Source organism: Pelodiscus sinensis, chromosome 2, assembly GCF_049634645.1.
Source record: "Pelodiscus sinensis isolate JC-2024 chromosome 2, ASM4963464v1, whole genome shotgun sequence".
Classification (NCBI taxonomy): domain Eukaryota; kingdom Metazoa; phylum Chordata; order Testudines; family Trionychidae; genus Pelodiscus; species Pelodiscus sinensis.
The window spans coordinates 94016514-94033106 of NC_134712.1; the positions used below are offsets into that span (position 1 = coordinate 94016514).

General features: G+C 39.7%; 1 long non-coding RNA gene across 1 annotated transcript in view; it reads right to left on the reverse strand.

Annotated features, from left to right (window-relative positions):
* Positions 1-789: 789 nt before the first annotated feature.
* Positions 790-16593, reverse strand: part of LOC142827134 (uncharacterized) — a 37818-nt gene continuing 22014 nt past the window's right edge. The window contains exons 2-5 of the long non-coding RNA XR_012901584.1: positions 12561-12640; positions 7306-7436; positions 3881-4029; positions 790-2453 (exon numbers count right to left, since the gene is read on the reverse strand). This is a non-coding gene — a long non-coding RNA (uncharacterized LOC142827134). The remainder of the gene's footprint in view (positions 2454-3880; positions 4030-7305; positions 7437-12560; positions 12641-16593) is intronic.

The window sequence follows — 16593 nt, forward strand, 5'->3', positions numbered from 1 at the left end:
TTTGATATATCTCTTTCTTTAGTGAGAGATTTTCAAATGCACAAATGAGAAGTAGGATCCTAACTCCTAACAACATTAAATAACTTTAACTTTATAAAAAGTAGTGTGCTTGTGTGTTCAGAGCTCAAAAGTGAAACTATCTAGCTGCTTGTCTGCTCCCCACGAGAAACATTTTTACAAAATTGTATGAATTTTGCCAAGCAATTTCTTTTGACCATAATGGGAATCATTCAGCAAATACATTATATGGTGCCAAAAATTTAAAGAAAGTACTCAGCTGCTTCCACGATATCTTTACTAACATTATCACAAAAATCCAATACATGCAGAATATAAGTGTATATTCTGCTTTATCTCAAACACCAGCAAAGTTTGGCACAGAATAGTAAGTCTAGACTCTTTCCTCTTACTGATATATGAAGCTCTGTTACTATTTAAAATGTTTGATATATGTGCCTATATTGCACATTGTTACAGGAGAACAAATTTGATTTTCAAATTATGATGGTTCCTGTTACCTTCCAGACATTTTGACCATTATACGTGAAGAATCTCAGTGGCACCTTTTTAAGAACATAGCCTGCAATATCTCTCTGCTTGTTCATGAACACATAGCCAAGATATTATCCACAGCACTTTTTATCTTTGGCAAGAGTCCTAGGGCATTGTTCTTAAAGTATGAGACATGAGAGTCTTGAATAAATGGACAAGTGTTGTCAGTTAACCAGATAGACTTTAATATTAGATAAGGTGCTGTAACTAACAACAACAAAAACAAGAAATAAAAGGATCAGAACTAACCCTGCAATTGGATCTGTGGGGGCAGCACATGCATGCATAGAGCCAGCTGGAAACAATGGAACCATGATATAAGGAGGCCAGAATGTATTGGTGAGGTGGCTGATAGCATTAAGGACAATGTAAATGTTAATTGAATTTCAACTGCATCTAACCCATGGCTCAAAAAGTGTTCTTAGGTTCTTGCCTAACAGAGTTATTCTTCCAGGATGATACCTGGAGCAAAAAGTGCTCCTTTCTTTTTTAAGGGAGGGGGGCGAAGGAAGCTGAATAATAACTCTCTTTGAAAGAGAGGGTTTCTACAAAAAGCAAGACTGAGCATCTTTAATCAAGAGTTCTTCAGCAAAAGTACTGGGACCATCAACCGGGGATGAAATCCTTAGTCAATAGAAGATTTGCCATTGACTTCAATAGAGTCAGAATTTCAGCACTGATAATTAGACGTCTATTTAGCTGATTTGTAAGCAGAGAGGCGACATAGACCCATACATTGAAAACTTGAAATAGTAGCAGAGCTACAGATAGTTATCAAAGCAGAACCACGTATGTTTCATTTTACAGCTACTCTGTCAAAGGGAAAAAGAAAGGGGTTGCCCTTTTCTTTGCTTCTTGGATATATAAAGAAGGCCTGGAAAATATTTATGTAAATTTGAGAGGTTGCTTTTTTTTTTTTTTTTTTTGAGGAGTCATGTAAACTAAGTCTCATCTTTACTGATTTCATTGGAATAGGCATCATATATATATTACAAATGTAAAGACCCTTTTTTTAAAATGTAGACAGCTGAGTTAACAAGGATTGTAATTTACAAGGCATATCCTATTCATTTATATCCGGTTTCATTTCCTTATCACTGGTGTTGTCCTAATCTCATTACTTTGCCAGTTATTTAGAGACACCAGACACATACTTCTCATGTAACAAATCCCCAAACAAACAAGAAAAGAATGAAAAAAAATGGAGAGGAGAAGTCAAGAGAGAGGAAGTTTCAGGCATCTTGGTTTTATTCATCACAAAAAAGAAAAAAATATGTGTATTTACTTTTATATGTATTTTAAAAGGAGGGAGGCAGAAAGGGAAGCTTTGAAATTCTTCTGTTTTAGAACAAATAAAGTGTGTGCTCAAATATGTTACCTGTGTTCCACTTCCATTATTCTGCATTACAAAGGATACTTTTCAGGGGGAAAAAATCATTTCCTTATTTCAGAAAAATGTAATCTGCTTTTCCTGCTCTTGCCTGAATCATAATCATTTGTTTGTGATATTACAGTCAATTATTGTGCAGTGATTGATTCCACAGAGATGTCTGCTTTTGGGTAGGAATAAACAAATAAGATTATAAGAAACAAAGACTTTATTTTTCAGTACCTTTATAAAATTGAGGGCAAATAAATGTAAAAGTTAAGCTAAAGATCTCGAGAATGTACATGCAGATTTACTTATCCCTAAGTATACAATAATTCAGCCACTATTTAGGAAATCTTCACTTGATTCTATGTACTTCACAAGCTCATCCTCAATATCCAACATACCATATTTCACTTCACCTATCCACTGCCATTCTCTTACACCTCTCCCAATTAAATTCCAGTGCAAAAGGACCATTCATTGATTGATTCATACACACACTGCTGGAGTTCTCTCTAGGAGCAGGTGCCTGCAATATATAGATAACAGGACATTAAGTGGTATACTTTAACATCAGCTGTTAACAGCACAGTCTCTAATATTCTTATTCCTGGGAGTTTTCACCATAATGATGCTGGACAGAATGCTGATGTGACCATATACCATTGAGGATACTGATAGCAAACTATTAGACCCTGACCCGCACATAAGCTAGTTGTATAAATGGTTAAATACAATAAGATGTAATTGAGATTAAATTGATTCCTTTGGGATCCCATGTTTGGGTTTTATGAACTTGGTGAACTATGGAGAAAGGCTTTAAATGCAGCTTCTTTAACTGGTCATTTAAAGGAGCTAATACTTTTCTAGCTTCCTGTTTTCATAGTACTGACATTCTTTCACAATATAACTGACAAGCTGCTTTCTTAAAAAAAAAAAGGCTACAGATAACTTTCCATTGACTTTCAGCAGTCTCTGGATCAGGACCATTAAAGATGCATGCATGAATTGAGACATTTCCCTGTATTTATGCTAACTTTATAAATGCCCTAGAAATCTAACAAAGAAAAAAGTTTAAAAACTAACAATTGCAGATTATTTGAAACACTGGAGGAGAGAAATGTTTTACAAGTTTTTGTCCATATTGCAAACACTGTTCTTCCTTTACCAAATTATTATTTCATTTACTTAAAAATGCTCAAGATGTATAAAAATTAGCAGACCTATTAACCACTTCCCAATAAACAGGCACACTTTAATTGCCCTATGACAAATAACTAAGTTTAGTTTCTCATTAATACGTTCCCCAAATCCATGACTGATCATTGGAAGCTATATAAGTAAGTAACAATATATGAATAATATGTATTGTTATATAAGTAACAATACATGTTAAATATAAATGTGACTTGGCATCTCATTATAAAGCAACTAACATTTTATTTTAGCATTAAGGGTCAGATTCAATTGAAATAAAAAAATCCCTCTTACAAAGCCATTGAACATCACAAATAAAAGGTTTGGGGTTTCTTTCTTTCTTTCTTTTTTTTTTTTTTTTTTTTTACACAGGCAAGAGTTTGTTATTAAATAGAATAAAATTGTAAAGATGAATATTCTTTAATTTTTCTCTTTGGTCTTTGTTTCTAGCTCTCTCCCCATGCTTCCCTTTAAGCAAATAAATCTTAGTAGATAGGAAATGAACACTAAAATATATGAATTCTATATTTTCACAGCTGAATGATATTCAGAATTACTTATACCAGCAGTGAATACTATATATCCAGTTACTTTACTTTTGATAAAGGTTGGGAAAGAGATGCAGTGAAGTCCAAAACATTATTTAAAGTAACAAACAATAAAAACCATCATGAGCATCATTTTCACAAAATCTTTGTTACACTTTGTCATGGTCATGAGCGATGGCCAGCAGCCTGGGGACTAAGAGGTTAACTTTACCTAGCCAGGTAGAAATCTGCCAGTAGAAATGCAGGTAGGAATTTCAAACTGGTACAAAGGAATTTTTGGTTTCTCCCTCCTCAGTTGACGCTTCAGATACTGAGGGAGACAGACATCATGTCTCTCTCCAAGAAAAGACTCTTCACCATCTGTAAGTAGGGCAAAGTTTAGATAAATCCATTAGGTTTTTTTGTTTTATGGTTTGGGAATGGGAATCTGATGTCTGTGCATTTAAAAATGGGTTTTCCTCTCCTTTGTAACTAAGTTTTTGGCCCATGGGAGTCCACCATGAGCAGGGCTCGACAAATAATACAATCTACTCGTCCATGGCGAGTAGATTGCAGCCTGGTAGTTCGGCGAGCCAGTTCGGCGAACCCTGACCATGAGTATATTAATTGGTGACTTTTCTGTCTAGACATTATGCTTGTAACAGGAGTATTGTGGTGATAATAAAAGTTCTTTCTTTTTTCTTAACATGGTATTGGTTAATTTTTGTGACCTGGTTTTACTTTAGGGCTGAGATTTCCCAAGTGATCTCTTCCCTGGTTTTCTTACCGTTTCTTGTGTAGCAGCAGCAGATTTTTAACTCCAGAATCTAGGTTTTTAAGATTTTGGGGGGGAAGCTTTAAATCAAAGTCTGGAAAGATAAGGTTTTGGGGTACTTTTGCAGGCCCCCACTTCTGCATTCATTGTGCCAGAGTGGGGAATCAGCCTTGACACACTTTAAAACTGAATAAACTGGATTTTTTTCTTTAAAAAGATAGCAGATTTCATTTTAAATAGGAGATCAGTCAGGAACAAATGTAAGCAGTATGCAAAGCCTGATTTGTGTTTACAGCCACCATCTGTTCCAGAAGGTACCATTGTTTCACACATTCTTCTGAGGATGTAGGGACATGGGGATACAACAGTCTAGTCTGTTGATTCAATTGTGTCTGTATGGAAAATTGTGTGCCTTTCTTTTTTGCCTTCAAGGTAACGTTGACATTTTACTCTATGGACTTCATATATCTGAGGAGGAAATACTAGCACTTGAATAGCAAATTCTTTGTTATTCTTATAATAGTCTGCCAATTTGTCCAAGATGGGGAAGAAAATTCATCAACTCTCTGCCTTATACTCCTGCATAATATATCTGATTCCATTTCTACTTGAGGATATGTTAAGAAGAATCATGTTAGTCCAGATATTCTCTGGCTGTCTCTCTTTATAGCTACACACATCATTACCACTTCTTCTGATCTATAGCAGGGCGGTAGCAAAAGTGGGTGGTTGCAATAGCAGTGACTGTGAAATGAGGCAGATGACAGTGAAATATTTCTCTGTCAGCACAGGTAGGATTAGGAGGATTTAAAGAAATAAGGGTACAAAGAATAGAAAAAGGGAAAGTTGAACTTTTAGGGTAGGGAGTTTAGTTGACCTAAACTATCATAAAGGCTGCACTTACTGCTATGTGTTAGTTATTGGTATGGGATATTGTAGGGTGTTTCCCTGTGTTTAGGAGGGAGGCATTGGAGATAAGGAGGTGGGTTGGGTTCTGGAGTAGCCTACGTGATATGGCATTTTCCTGGGGTGCTCAGAATTGGAGGTTACATGAGATCAACCGAACAGGAGTTGGGCAATAATTTTTTTCCGGGGGCCACTTCAAAAATGTCTGAAGTGGCCCCAGGCTGCTCTGGAAGGGGAGGGGCCTTGAGCAGAAGGGGCGGGGATGGGATACTTCTGGATTCCCCACCCCCAGACCACGATTGGTCTGGGAGTGGGAGAGCGCCTTTGCCCACCCATCCCCCCCTTCCAATCAGGGCCTGGGAGCTGGGGAGTGTGTGAAGTGTCCTTCACTCTATCCCCACCCAATGAGCAGTGCATGGCACTTAAAAGCACCCCATGCTCCTGGAAAGGCGGGAGGAAGCTTCACGCACTCTCCTGCTCCCAAGCCAGTCAGGGTCTGGGAGTGGGGGAGTTGCCAAAGTCTTCTCCCACCCTGCCAGGAATGTGTGGCACTTCTAAGGGCAAGCGTTTCTCATAGGGTGGGACCAGGGCAGAGGAAACTTTGCGCACTCCTCCGCCTCTAGATCCTGATAGGTCTGGGGGTGAGGGAGCATGGAAAGCCTCCTCCAGCTCTGCCAGGAGCATGTGGCACTTTCAAAGCACCATGTGCTCCTGGCAGAGTGGAGGAACCTTCATGCGCTCCCCCTTCCCCCAGGCCTTAATTGTCCTGGGGTCGGGAGAGCAGCAGGGCTTCTGTGGGCTGGATCCATCCTCTTGGTGGGCCGGATCAGGCCTGTGGAAGTCGCCATTTTTGAAATTTACAAGTCCGGACTAACTGACCGCGTCTTCACGTGGCAGGGACCCGGTATTTCAAAATAAAGCCCCTAAATCAAACTACCTGTTAAATCTCCTTGCAGGAGGAATAACAGGTAGTTTGATTTAGGGCTTTAATTGGAAATACCAGGTTCTTGCCGCATGCAGTTAGTCCGGACTTGTAAATTTCAAAAATGGCGACCGCCAGGAAGATGCAAATCAAGCATGGGATATTTAAATTCCAGGCTTGATTTGCAACTTCGAATGCCTACATTAGCCTCCCTAGTTCGAACTAGGGGGCTAGTGTAGACATACCCTTAATGTCCAGGGAACCTGATGAAAAGCAAGCTGCATCCCAGAGCACACGGCTGCTGCCCTCGCTACCTGCCCAAAATTCTACCCTTGACTTGAAAGCTGGCTTTTAAATTGACATCTGCTCTTCCTCTGCCAAGGGAAATATCCCAACGTGGAAGCCCATGTCTGCACTCTCACCCCTTTTTTGAAGGGCTGTGAAGCCACATAATTAGAGCTAAGGCTGAAGCATTAACTTTGATGGAAAAATCCAGGATACATAAGTGCAAGAATCTGAAGGAGACACCCCATTAAATCAGTTAGACAAATCACACATATGTAGCAGAAATATATGTTTGCAGGATTGAAGCTACAGTGTGAATTTCTTTGCGGTTAATACTGTTCACTGCCTCCTATAGCACGGATCCTCAAAAACAGTGTTTACAAGGAAAGGCTTTTGGGAAGTAGGAGGGGGTTGGATGAATGTTGGCTCAGTTAGATTCCTTTGCACTAGCTATTTTGGGGGCTATGTAGCAGAAATTCTGTTTCTTTTGAACACCTCACTGCTGTCTAGCAAAAGGGATTAGCCCTTTGCGGTTACAGCAGCAAAGAATGGATGTGGAGCACCTATAAAAAAGTGCTTTTAGCATTACTTGTGTGAAGCTTTTTTTTTCTGTGCGCAATTTAACCAGCCTTTTTTACATTGCCTTCTTAAGTGAGCTAACCTATTACCTTTTTTTTTTTTTTTAGTGTTTGCATCTGCCATGTTGGAAAGAACAAAACATTTTAGTTAAATAATATTTTCATAAAAGTAATTTTAAATGGAAACATACTTATTTCAAGTCTTCTTTGATGTCTTGGTTCCGTTCTAAGAGGGGATTTATTCCTCTTTCCAATGCATCCTTTCATGTTGACCTCATGTTACATGAGATCAACCGAACAGGAACATTCACCAGAACAGTCTCTGCAAATTCAAAGATTCCTTATTAATTACTTCCTGCCCACATTGCATTCTCACCTAATGGTATCAGTTTAATAATTGACGAATATAACACAAAGGTGAAACACATTGAAACCTACTTCTATCACGTGTCTCTAAGCAGTGCAGTGGGCTAAGAATGCTGCCAATATTTTAGTAAGGTCTCTGACACACAAAAACCCCCAAATAATTTCCCTTAGCCTATGTAGGCCATGTAAAGGAGAAGTATCTGCTTTTATTTTTCTATTTATTTCAAATTAGGAAACTCAAGTGAAGAATGAATTACAAAGTTTTAAAATGCATTCTATTTATGCCAGAGACTGGAGAAGTTATCTCCTGGGTAAAACTGTAATTAGTCAGCTTTTGCAATCATATTAATAATGTACAAAGAGACCACTGTGGTCTACTTAAGAGGTATATGTAGTAATGAGGCAATTTTTTGTTTAAATGAGTATCGTCACTGATGCATTAGATCTTCTCTGAAGGAGTCATTCTTATAGTCAGTCAAATGCATATTAATAAACTATATATTATACTTTCTTTTGCTTGATATGCAAATGAATGTACCCTTTTGAGATATATTCTTACTGATGTATTTGCAAACAGCATTTCCTGATAATTACTAAATAGTGGTATTGGGCATATCACAGTATTTCCTATCCAATAGTATCGCATATGCAGTTCCATGTGGACATTTTAATAATATGGTGCACTAGTATTTCTAACCTACATCCATAATATACAGAATATGCATATGTGCTTATTACACATATGAAGCTCTAATTTGATTTGCAAGTGAAGGGCTTAAACGAATGATAATGACTGGGATCAGGAATCTTTACTTCTCTAATTTGAAAGGAACCCAGCCCAATAGCATCCCAAAATGTTTTTTCAGCATTGTCTGTTGGCTGTTTGGTGAAGTATGTGTAATGACTGTTGATCTCTATCCAGTTCCCACTGAACAATTGTCTACACTCCAAATGCCAGCCTAATAATTTACTTTTGTATCGGCACACTCATTAGATTGACTCTGACCAGTATAGGCATGGATCACCACCTGCCCTTTGTCTCCTGAAGTGCTTCTTTTAAGACAAGGTTAACTTATTAATTAATGTAAATAATGTTTTGCCCTTTATAAAGGATGAAGCACCAAGTGCTTTATAAGCATTATTAATGCTGCACTAATGAGTTGCACCTACTCACCTTATGTGATGTTGATCGCTGGCATATTTATCCTATTAGTTTCAACAGAATGGGAAAGTTTGTAGTAACCCATGCTGTCTCTTCCCAAGTTCTGCTGTTTGATATGTAAGCAACTCCACCAATGTCAGTGGTTTTAAACAAATGTGGTATTTGGCCTAAGGGCTGAGGCTATTGGCCTCATGTTACAAATACAGGCAATAATAGCAGAGTAAAAGTAGGTGTTATGCCTATTAAGACATTCACCTGGCATTAGTACAGACACCTGAAGAGGTGCTCAGGACATCACAAAAAGTGTTCAGGTAAGTAAAGCCCATATCTACTATAGATGCACTCAGCTGAAGCGAAGGGAAGCATTCCCAAGGACAGCTAAAAGTTATATGGAAGTTATATAGAAACAGCAAATGCTATTGTGTATGGCTACATTCTGTCTGACTTTTTTGGAAGTACTAAACCTTGCTCTCTGCCCCAATGGTAGCTGGGGCCACAGGAAACAGACAAATAACTCTTCTACAGAAGTAGATCAAAGTTAGAAATAAAGGCCGAACAGCAAATATTTCAGTTATAACCAATTTTAGTCAAGGTTGTTTTAATTCATGAAAGGGTAAATAATGTGCATGTTGCACAGAACATCAAATTTTTACCCAGGTAGAAGAAAAACATGGTCTTGAGGAGGTTTCTACCAATTAATGATTATTTTCTAAAATATCAGAGGAAGTTATATGGAAACAGAAAACTAATTTGTTTCATTGATTGTTTCTGTTTTACAGCTGTAAGGTCAATGTAGGCACACAGTAGTTTTCATTTTTGCCAATGATTCTTGCAAAAGGAAATGCAGCACTTAAAGCTAAACATTTGTTTTTGGTATATGTGACACTTGGGGACTTAAAGCAAAGCACTTAGGTAATATAAACTGCAGTGTAAATCAGGCTTGGAAACCACACATTGGAACCTTTTGTACCTTTTTGTTTTGCTAAAGCTTTTTCTGGTTGGATTGCAAAATGATTTGTTGCTTTTTGTTGCGATTCAGTGGACTGTATTCCTTTATATGATATATAAAACCTTTTGATTGCTACAGTCTACATTTTTTGTTTATAAGGCAGAACAATAATTTCTTCACTACCTACCTTAATGTTGGCTGTACCTAAAATAAATGTACAGATGCACCTGAAAATCAGGAAATTTGCTAGTTGATTGTGTGGGGATCATAACAAAAGCATCATGATGTTAGGTACCAATGCTAGTACAGAAACAGAATCACAGTGCATATTCATTGTAAACAATTTGTCACTATCAGTGGGAGGCACATTGGGGGCATGGAAGGGATATTTTGACTGTTTGGGGAGTTGGATTTGTTTTGTTTCATGTGCACTTTTACCATCACCATGGCCAGACGAATCACAAATGATCACTTTATTCTTAGGTACACTGAGTTCAATGAGGGAGTTCAACTATTTTGTCAAAAAATAGCATAGAAGATGTATGGTGCTATCATATTGCCAATCTAAAGGTTTATTATAGTGCACATGACTTCTGTGTGACATCAGTGCTCTTCTCCTTCCTTCCCTTCTCCCTCTTGTTTGCTTTCCTCTTGTGCTTTTCTTTTCCTCTTTAATGTCTTTTCCTTCTTTTAACCTTTCTCACTCCTACAATACTGTTGACTCATCCTCTCCTGCTTTTAACCCTAACCCTGGCTTCCATAGTACATTAAAAGTTACAAACATAATATTTTAATTTATTAATTGGAAATTCTCATGAGTGCCGTTCATCATGGTGATCATTCTGTGTGTTGTAGCCTTTCCCCAGACTCTTTCTCCGTACTGTCTATTAAGAACATAAGAACGGCCATAGTGGGTCAGACCAAAGGTCCATCTAGACCAGTATGCTGTCTGCCAACAATGGCCAATGCCAGATGCCTCAGAGGGAGTGAATACAAAAAGTAAGCATCATGTGATCCCTTTTGTGTCATCCATTTCCAGACAAACAAGCTACGTCTACACTGGCATGATTTTCCGGAAATGCTTAAAACGGAACAGTTTTCCGTTATAAGTATTTCCAGAAAAAGCGCGTCTACATTGGCAGGATTCTTTTCCGGAAAAGCACTTTTTCCGGAAAAGCGTCCATGCCAATGTAGACGTGCTTTTCCGCAAAAAAGCCCCAATCGTCATTTTCGGATCGGGGCTTTTTTGCGGAAAATAAATCTGTGCTGTCTACACTGGCCCTTTTCCGGAACAGTTTTCCGGAAAAGGACTTTTGCCCGAATGGGAGCAGCATAGTTTTTCCAGAAAAGCACTGATGATTTTACATTAGATCGTCAGTGCTCTTCCGGAAATTCAAGGGGCCAGTATAGACAGCTGGCAAGTTATTCTGGAAAAGCGGCTGCTTTTCCGGAATAAGTGGCCAGTGTAGACACAGCCACAGAGGATAGGGACACCATTCCTACCCATACTGGTTATCAGCCATTGATGGATTTAACCTCCATGAATGTATCTAGCTCTTTTTGAATCCTGTTAAAGTTCTAGTCTTTACAACATCCTCTGGCAAGTAGTTCCACATGTTGTGTGCTGCATGAAGAAAAACTTCCTTTTGTTTGTTTTAAACCTGCTACCTGTTAGTGACCCCTACTTCTAATATGATGAGAACAAGTAAATAACTTTTCCCTTATTTACTTTTTCCACACCAGTCATGATTTTATTGATCTCTATCATATCCCTATTTAGTCTCATCTTTTCTAAGCTGAAAAGTCCCAGTCTTTTTAATCTCTCTTTATATGGGACCTGTTCCAAAGCCCAAATAATTTTTGTTCTCCTTTTCAGAACCATTTCCAATGCCAATATATCTTTTTTGAGAAGAGTAGACCACATCTGTACACAGTATTCAAGATGCGGGCGTACTGTAGTTTTATATAGAGGCAATAAGATATTCTCTGTCTTACTCTCTATTCCTTTTTAAATGATTCCTAACATTCTGTTTGCTTTTTTGACTGCTGCTGCACACTGAGTGGATGTTTTTAGAGAACTATCCACAATGACTCTAAGATCTTCAGTAGTTGTAGCCAAATTAGTACCCCTTATATTGTATACATAGCTAGGATTATTTTTTCCAATGTGCATTACTTTACAATAATCAACATTAAATTTCATTTGCCATTTTTTTGCCCAATTACTTAGTTTGGTGAGATCTTTTGGAAGCTCTTCACAGTCTACTTCATTCTTAACTTTCCTGAGCAGTTTAGTATCATCTGCAAATTTTACCACCTCACTGTTACTCCTTTCTCCAAATCATCTATAAATAAATTGAATAGAATGGATCCCAGGACAGACCCTTGGGGAATACAACTAGTTATCTCTCTCCATTCTGAAAACTTATCATTTGTTCCTACCCTTTGTTTCCTGTCTTTTAACTAGTTATCAATCCATGAAGGGACCTACCTTCTTATCCCATGACAACTTACTATACTTAAGAGCCTTTGGCGAGGAACCTTGTCAAAGGCTTTCTGGAAATCTAAGTATGCTATATCTGCTGGATTCTCCCTTGTCCACATGTTTGTTGACCCCCCTCAAAGAACTCTAGTGGATTAGTAAGGCATGATTTACCTTTACAGAAACCTTGTGACTTTCCTCAAACAAGTTATGTTCATATATGTGTCTGACAATTTTATTCTTTACTATAGTTTCAACTTATTTGGCTGGTACTGATGTTAGACTCATCAGTCCATAATTGCCAGGATCACCTCTAGAGCCCTTTTAAATATTGGCATCATGTTAGCTATCTTCCAGTCATTAGCAACAGGTATTGGCACTATGAAGTCTTTGGAACAGTGCCCAGTTCAATGGGGCCTGGATCTCAGTTTGGACTTCTAGGTGTTAATGGAGCACAAACAAAAAAAAATAACTTCACAAAACCTACCTCTGTAACGAAGTGTGGATTTGGTAGCATTTTCACCTCTTCCTATTTCTTCTCTCTGCTTCTGCTTCACTCTGCTGCATCTAGTCCAGTGAGACAGGCAGAGTTGCTTTTAAACTTAACTCTTTCTACTGTGTTGGTAGTAGTTGTTTCGGGGCTCTCCACTGCCATGGTTCCCCAAATTATTCTCACAGAAGGATATAAACGCTGCTGTATCAGTCAGCAACTGTCCTAAACTCAGTTAATCTGTGCATGCTTATTAAATAACAGTAAGGAAACAATGTGCATGCTCCAGTGTCATCAGGTCATGCCACACAGATTGTCACTCTATGTGATTTAATAATGAAGTACAGCAAGGCTGAGCTTAAACTTTTGCTGCTTTAATTGTAGCTGTAGCACATCTAATTAGTAGGGAGAGATGTAGAATAGATAACCCTGCTTCCTTTGTGAAAGGGTTAAAGAGATTTTGGAAGGCTTAATTCAGAATTTCATAGCTTTTTTTTTTGTCTCACCTTAATGACATTTTAATACAGTGCTTTTGGTTAATTATGTAAGGGCTGTTATTTTAAATCCTTCATATGAATAACCAAAGCCAAAGGTGCATGAGTGCTCGCTCTCTCTGCCTGCACCAAACCAAGAGAATTATTAGTATCATTGTTGGTTCTGAATAACTAAACAGCAATTCTCCTCTAACATTGGCAATAGAAGTCATTTGAAGCATTATTTGAAACATTCATGGAGTGGAACTTGTGTCTGGAGATTTAAAAGAGCAGGAATGGATAGCATTGTTATTATTTAAAAATCATTTATTTGAGGATAAGCTCCTTCAGAATGTATGCTTGTTTTACCATAATAAAAGCATGAGGTTTTTTTAATATACATAGAGATATATCACAAAGTATGAGAGAAAAAAAATGCATGAGGAAAAAGTAATGACATAAATTTGTGGGGGCGGGGTGAGAAGTAGGCAAAGTGTTGCTAATACCATTACTATTTAAATTGCCTCTAATTATATCCATGGTTACAATAAAAACAGATCATTATCCATCAAAATAATTGTAATCCATGAAGATGATCAAATAGATATATTATGTATTTATGAGGCATAACTTAACCTGATTAATATTAATTTGACAGGCATGGCTTTTGAGAAATATCTTAGACTTAGATTGTAACTATTGAACCCCAGAAATAAAAGCCGAGTTTAGATTTCAGTAAAAGCGACGAGGAGTCCTGTGGCACCTTATAGACTAACTGAAGTGTAGGAGCATAAGCTTTCGTGGGCAAAGACCCACTTTGTCAGATGCATGTAGTGGAAATTTCCAGAGGCAGGAATAAATATGCAGGCCAGGATCAGGCTGGAGATGATGAGGTGATCCAATCAAGGAGGATGAGGCCCACTTCTAGCAGCTGATCTGGAGGTGTGAATTCCAAGGGAACAGAAGCTGCTTTTGTAGTTAGCAAGCCATTCACAGTCTTTGTTTAATCCAGAGTTGATTGTGTCAAACTTAAAGATGAACTGTAGCTCAGCAGTTTCTCTTTGAAGTCTCTTTTGACACAATCAACTCTGGATTAAACAAAGACTGTGAATGGCTTGCTAACTACAAAAGCAGCTTCTGTTCCCTTGGAATTCACACCTCCAGATCAGCTGCTAGAAGTGGGCCTCATCCTCCTTGATTGGATCACCTCATCATCTCCAGCCTGATCCTGGCCTGCATATTTATTCCTGCCTCTGGAAATTTCCACTACATGCATCTGACAAAGTGGGTCTTTGCCCACGAAAGCTTATGCTCCTACACTTCAGTTAGTCTATAAGGTGCCACAGGACTCCTCGTCGCTTTTGCAGATTCAGACTAACACGGCTACCCCTCTGATACTTTAGATTTCAGTGTTTCCTACTGTGAATTTTATTTCCAGTTATTTATATATGCAATTTGGATACCTATCGTTTGATATGCACAAAGTAATAGTTAACAGGATTATCTGGCAAAGATCTGTAAGCTAATTTCTTTCACTAAAACAATGGACTGGATTTACAAAACTGAACCTTCTGTTTATTTCTGAATAATGGACACCATCAGGTTGCTTGGTTTCCCTCCCATGCCCCTCCCCACCCCCAGCAGTGCACTGACACTCACCACTAGCATCTGTGGGAGCAATAGTTGCTCAGCATCCTTGAAAAGTCAGGCACTAAGTGTCTGAACTGGGGCTTGCCAAAATAGCAGACTTGTCTGAAAAGTTTGGTCACAGGCTTACAAAAAGTCTATGGCAGATCAGAGAAAAGAAAATTCACTTTCAGATCTCTTTAACCTTTACTTTCAGTCTGGTGCTTCAATCATTGACTCATACTTTTTTCTTTTCTTTTTTTTTTAGAATGTCATACATTTGTGTCACATTACAGAGTTTTGCTTTTATTTATCGTGACATAGATGATACATTTGCATATGAATTTTAAAGGAGCTGATGTTCTACAATACTTCAAATAAAATGGCACAAAGGAAAACAAATCTCTGAATCAAATCTTTCCTCAGTGATAATATCACCAAATTTAATGAGTAAGCTAATATTTATGTAAAAGGTTTCACCTCTATGGTGAAATATCTCCAGAGGTCCTAAAAAGTTATTTTATATGTCTGTTTTGTTTATTGGGAGCACTGAAGAGTTTAGTAACTTTAGAGTTAGTTACTTTTGGTACTTAATGTTGATTGAAATGTGTGGTACAATGTCCAATCTATTGTACTACATGCCCTTTTTACAGTAAGTCTAACTTGCTTTGTAATCCTGTGGTGAAAGGAGACAAATCTTTTTAGTTGCTTTGGATTATCTTAAATGATATTGTGATGAATTTTGGAGCTTCTCCACAAGAATTCAGGTATTGTGTATACAGGCAGTCGCTGGGTTACGTACAAGATAGGGACTGTAGGTTTGTTCTTAAGTTGAATCTGTATGTAAGTCGGAACTGGCGTCAGCCGCTGCTGAAACTGATCAGTTTCAACCGCTGCTGAATCTGGACGCCAGTTCTGACTTACATACAGATTCAACTTAAGAAACCCAGGCGTCCCCAAGTCAGCTGCTGCTGAAACTGATCAGCGGCTGATTCCAGGAAGCCTGGGGCAGAGCAACTCTGCCTCGGGCTTCCTGTAGTCAGCCGCTGGTCAGTTTCAGCTGTGGCTGACTTGGGGACGCCTGGGGCAGAGCAGCTGGGTTGCTGCTGGGTTGCACCAGCAGCGGCTGAATCAGGACGCCTGGGGCAGAGCAGCTGGGGTGCTGCCGAGTTGGTCCAGAGCGGCGCTGCGGGACCAACCCGGCAGCCCCCAGCTGCTCTACCCCAGGGGTAGGCAAGAAAAGCATGGTCTTCTGGGGGCGGGGGCACTAGCAGGGAGTGCCTGGTCTGCAGAGAGACAGGGAGCAAAGCCTTGGACAACGCCCACAGCGGGACAGCCCAGACGCGCTTGGGCTGTCCCCCTGTGGCTTTGTTCCCCGTCTCACTGGTCTGCAGGGAGACGGGGAGCAAAGCCTTGGAGCACGCCCGCAGCAGGACAGCCCGGGCGCACTTGAGCTGTCCCCCTGCGGGCGTGCTCCGCGGCTTTGCTCCCCGTCTGTCTGGTCTGCAGGGAGACGGGGAGCAAAGCCATGGAGCACACCCGCAGCGGGACAGCCCAGGCGCGCTTGGGCTGTCCCCCTGCGGGCGTGCTCCGTGGCTTTGCTCCCTGTCTCCCTGGTCTGCTGGTCGGGAGACGGGGAGCAAAGCCGCGGAGCACGCCCACAGGGGGACAGCTCAAGTGCGCCCGGGCTGTCCCGCTGCGGGCGTGCTCCAAGGCTTTGCTCCCCGTCTCCCTGCAGACCAGGGAGATGGGGAGCAGCTTTTCTCGCTCCAGAGGATGGGGGTGGTGGACCACGGCGCATCTGGGCGTCCCGCCGCTTCCGTCCTCCGGGGCGAGAAAAGCCCCGTTTGTAACTGCGGATCCGACATAAGTCGGATCCGCGTAACTCGGGGACTGCCTGTATAGACCTGGTTATTGATATGTTTTTACTG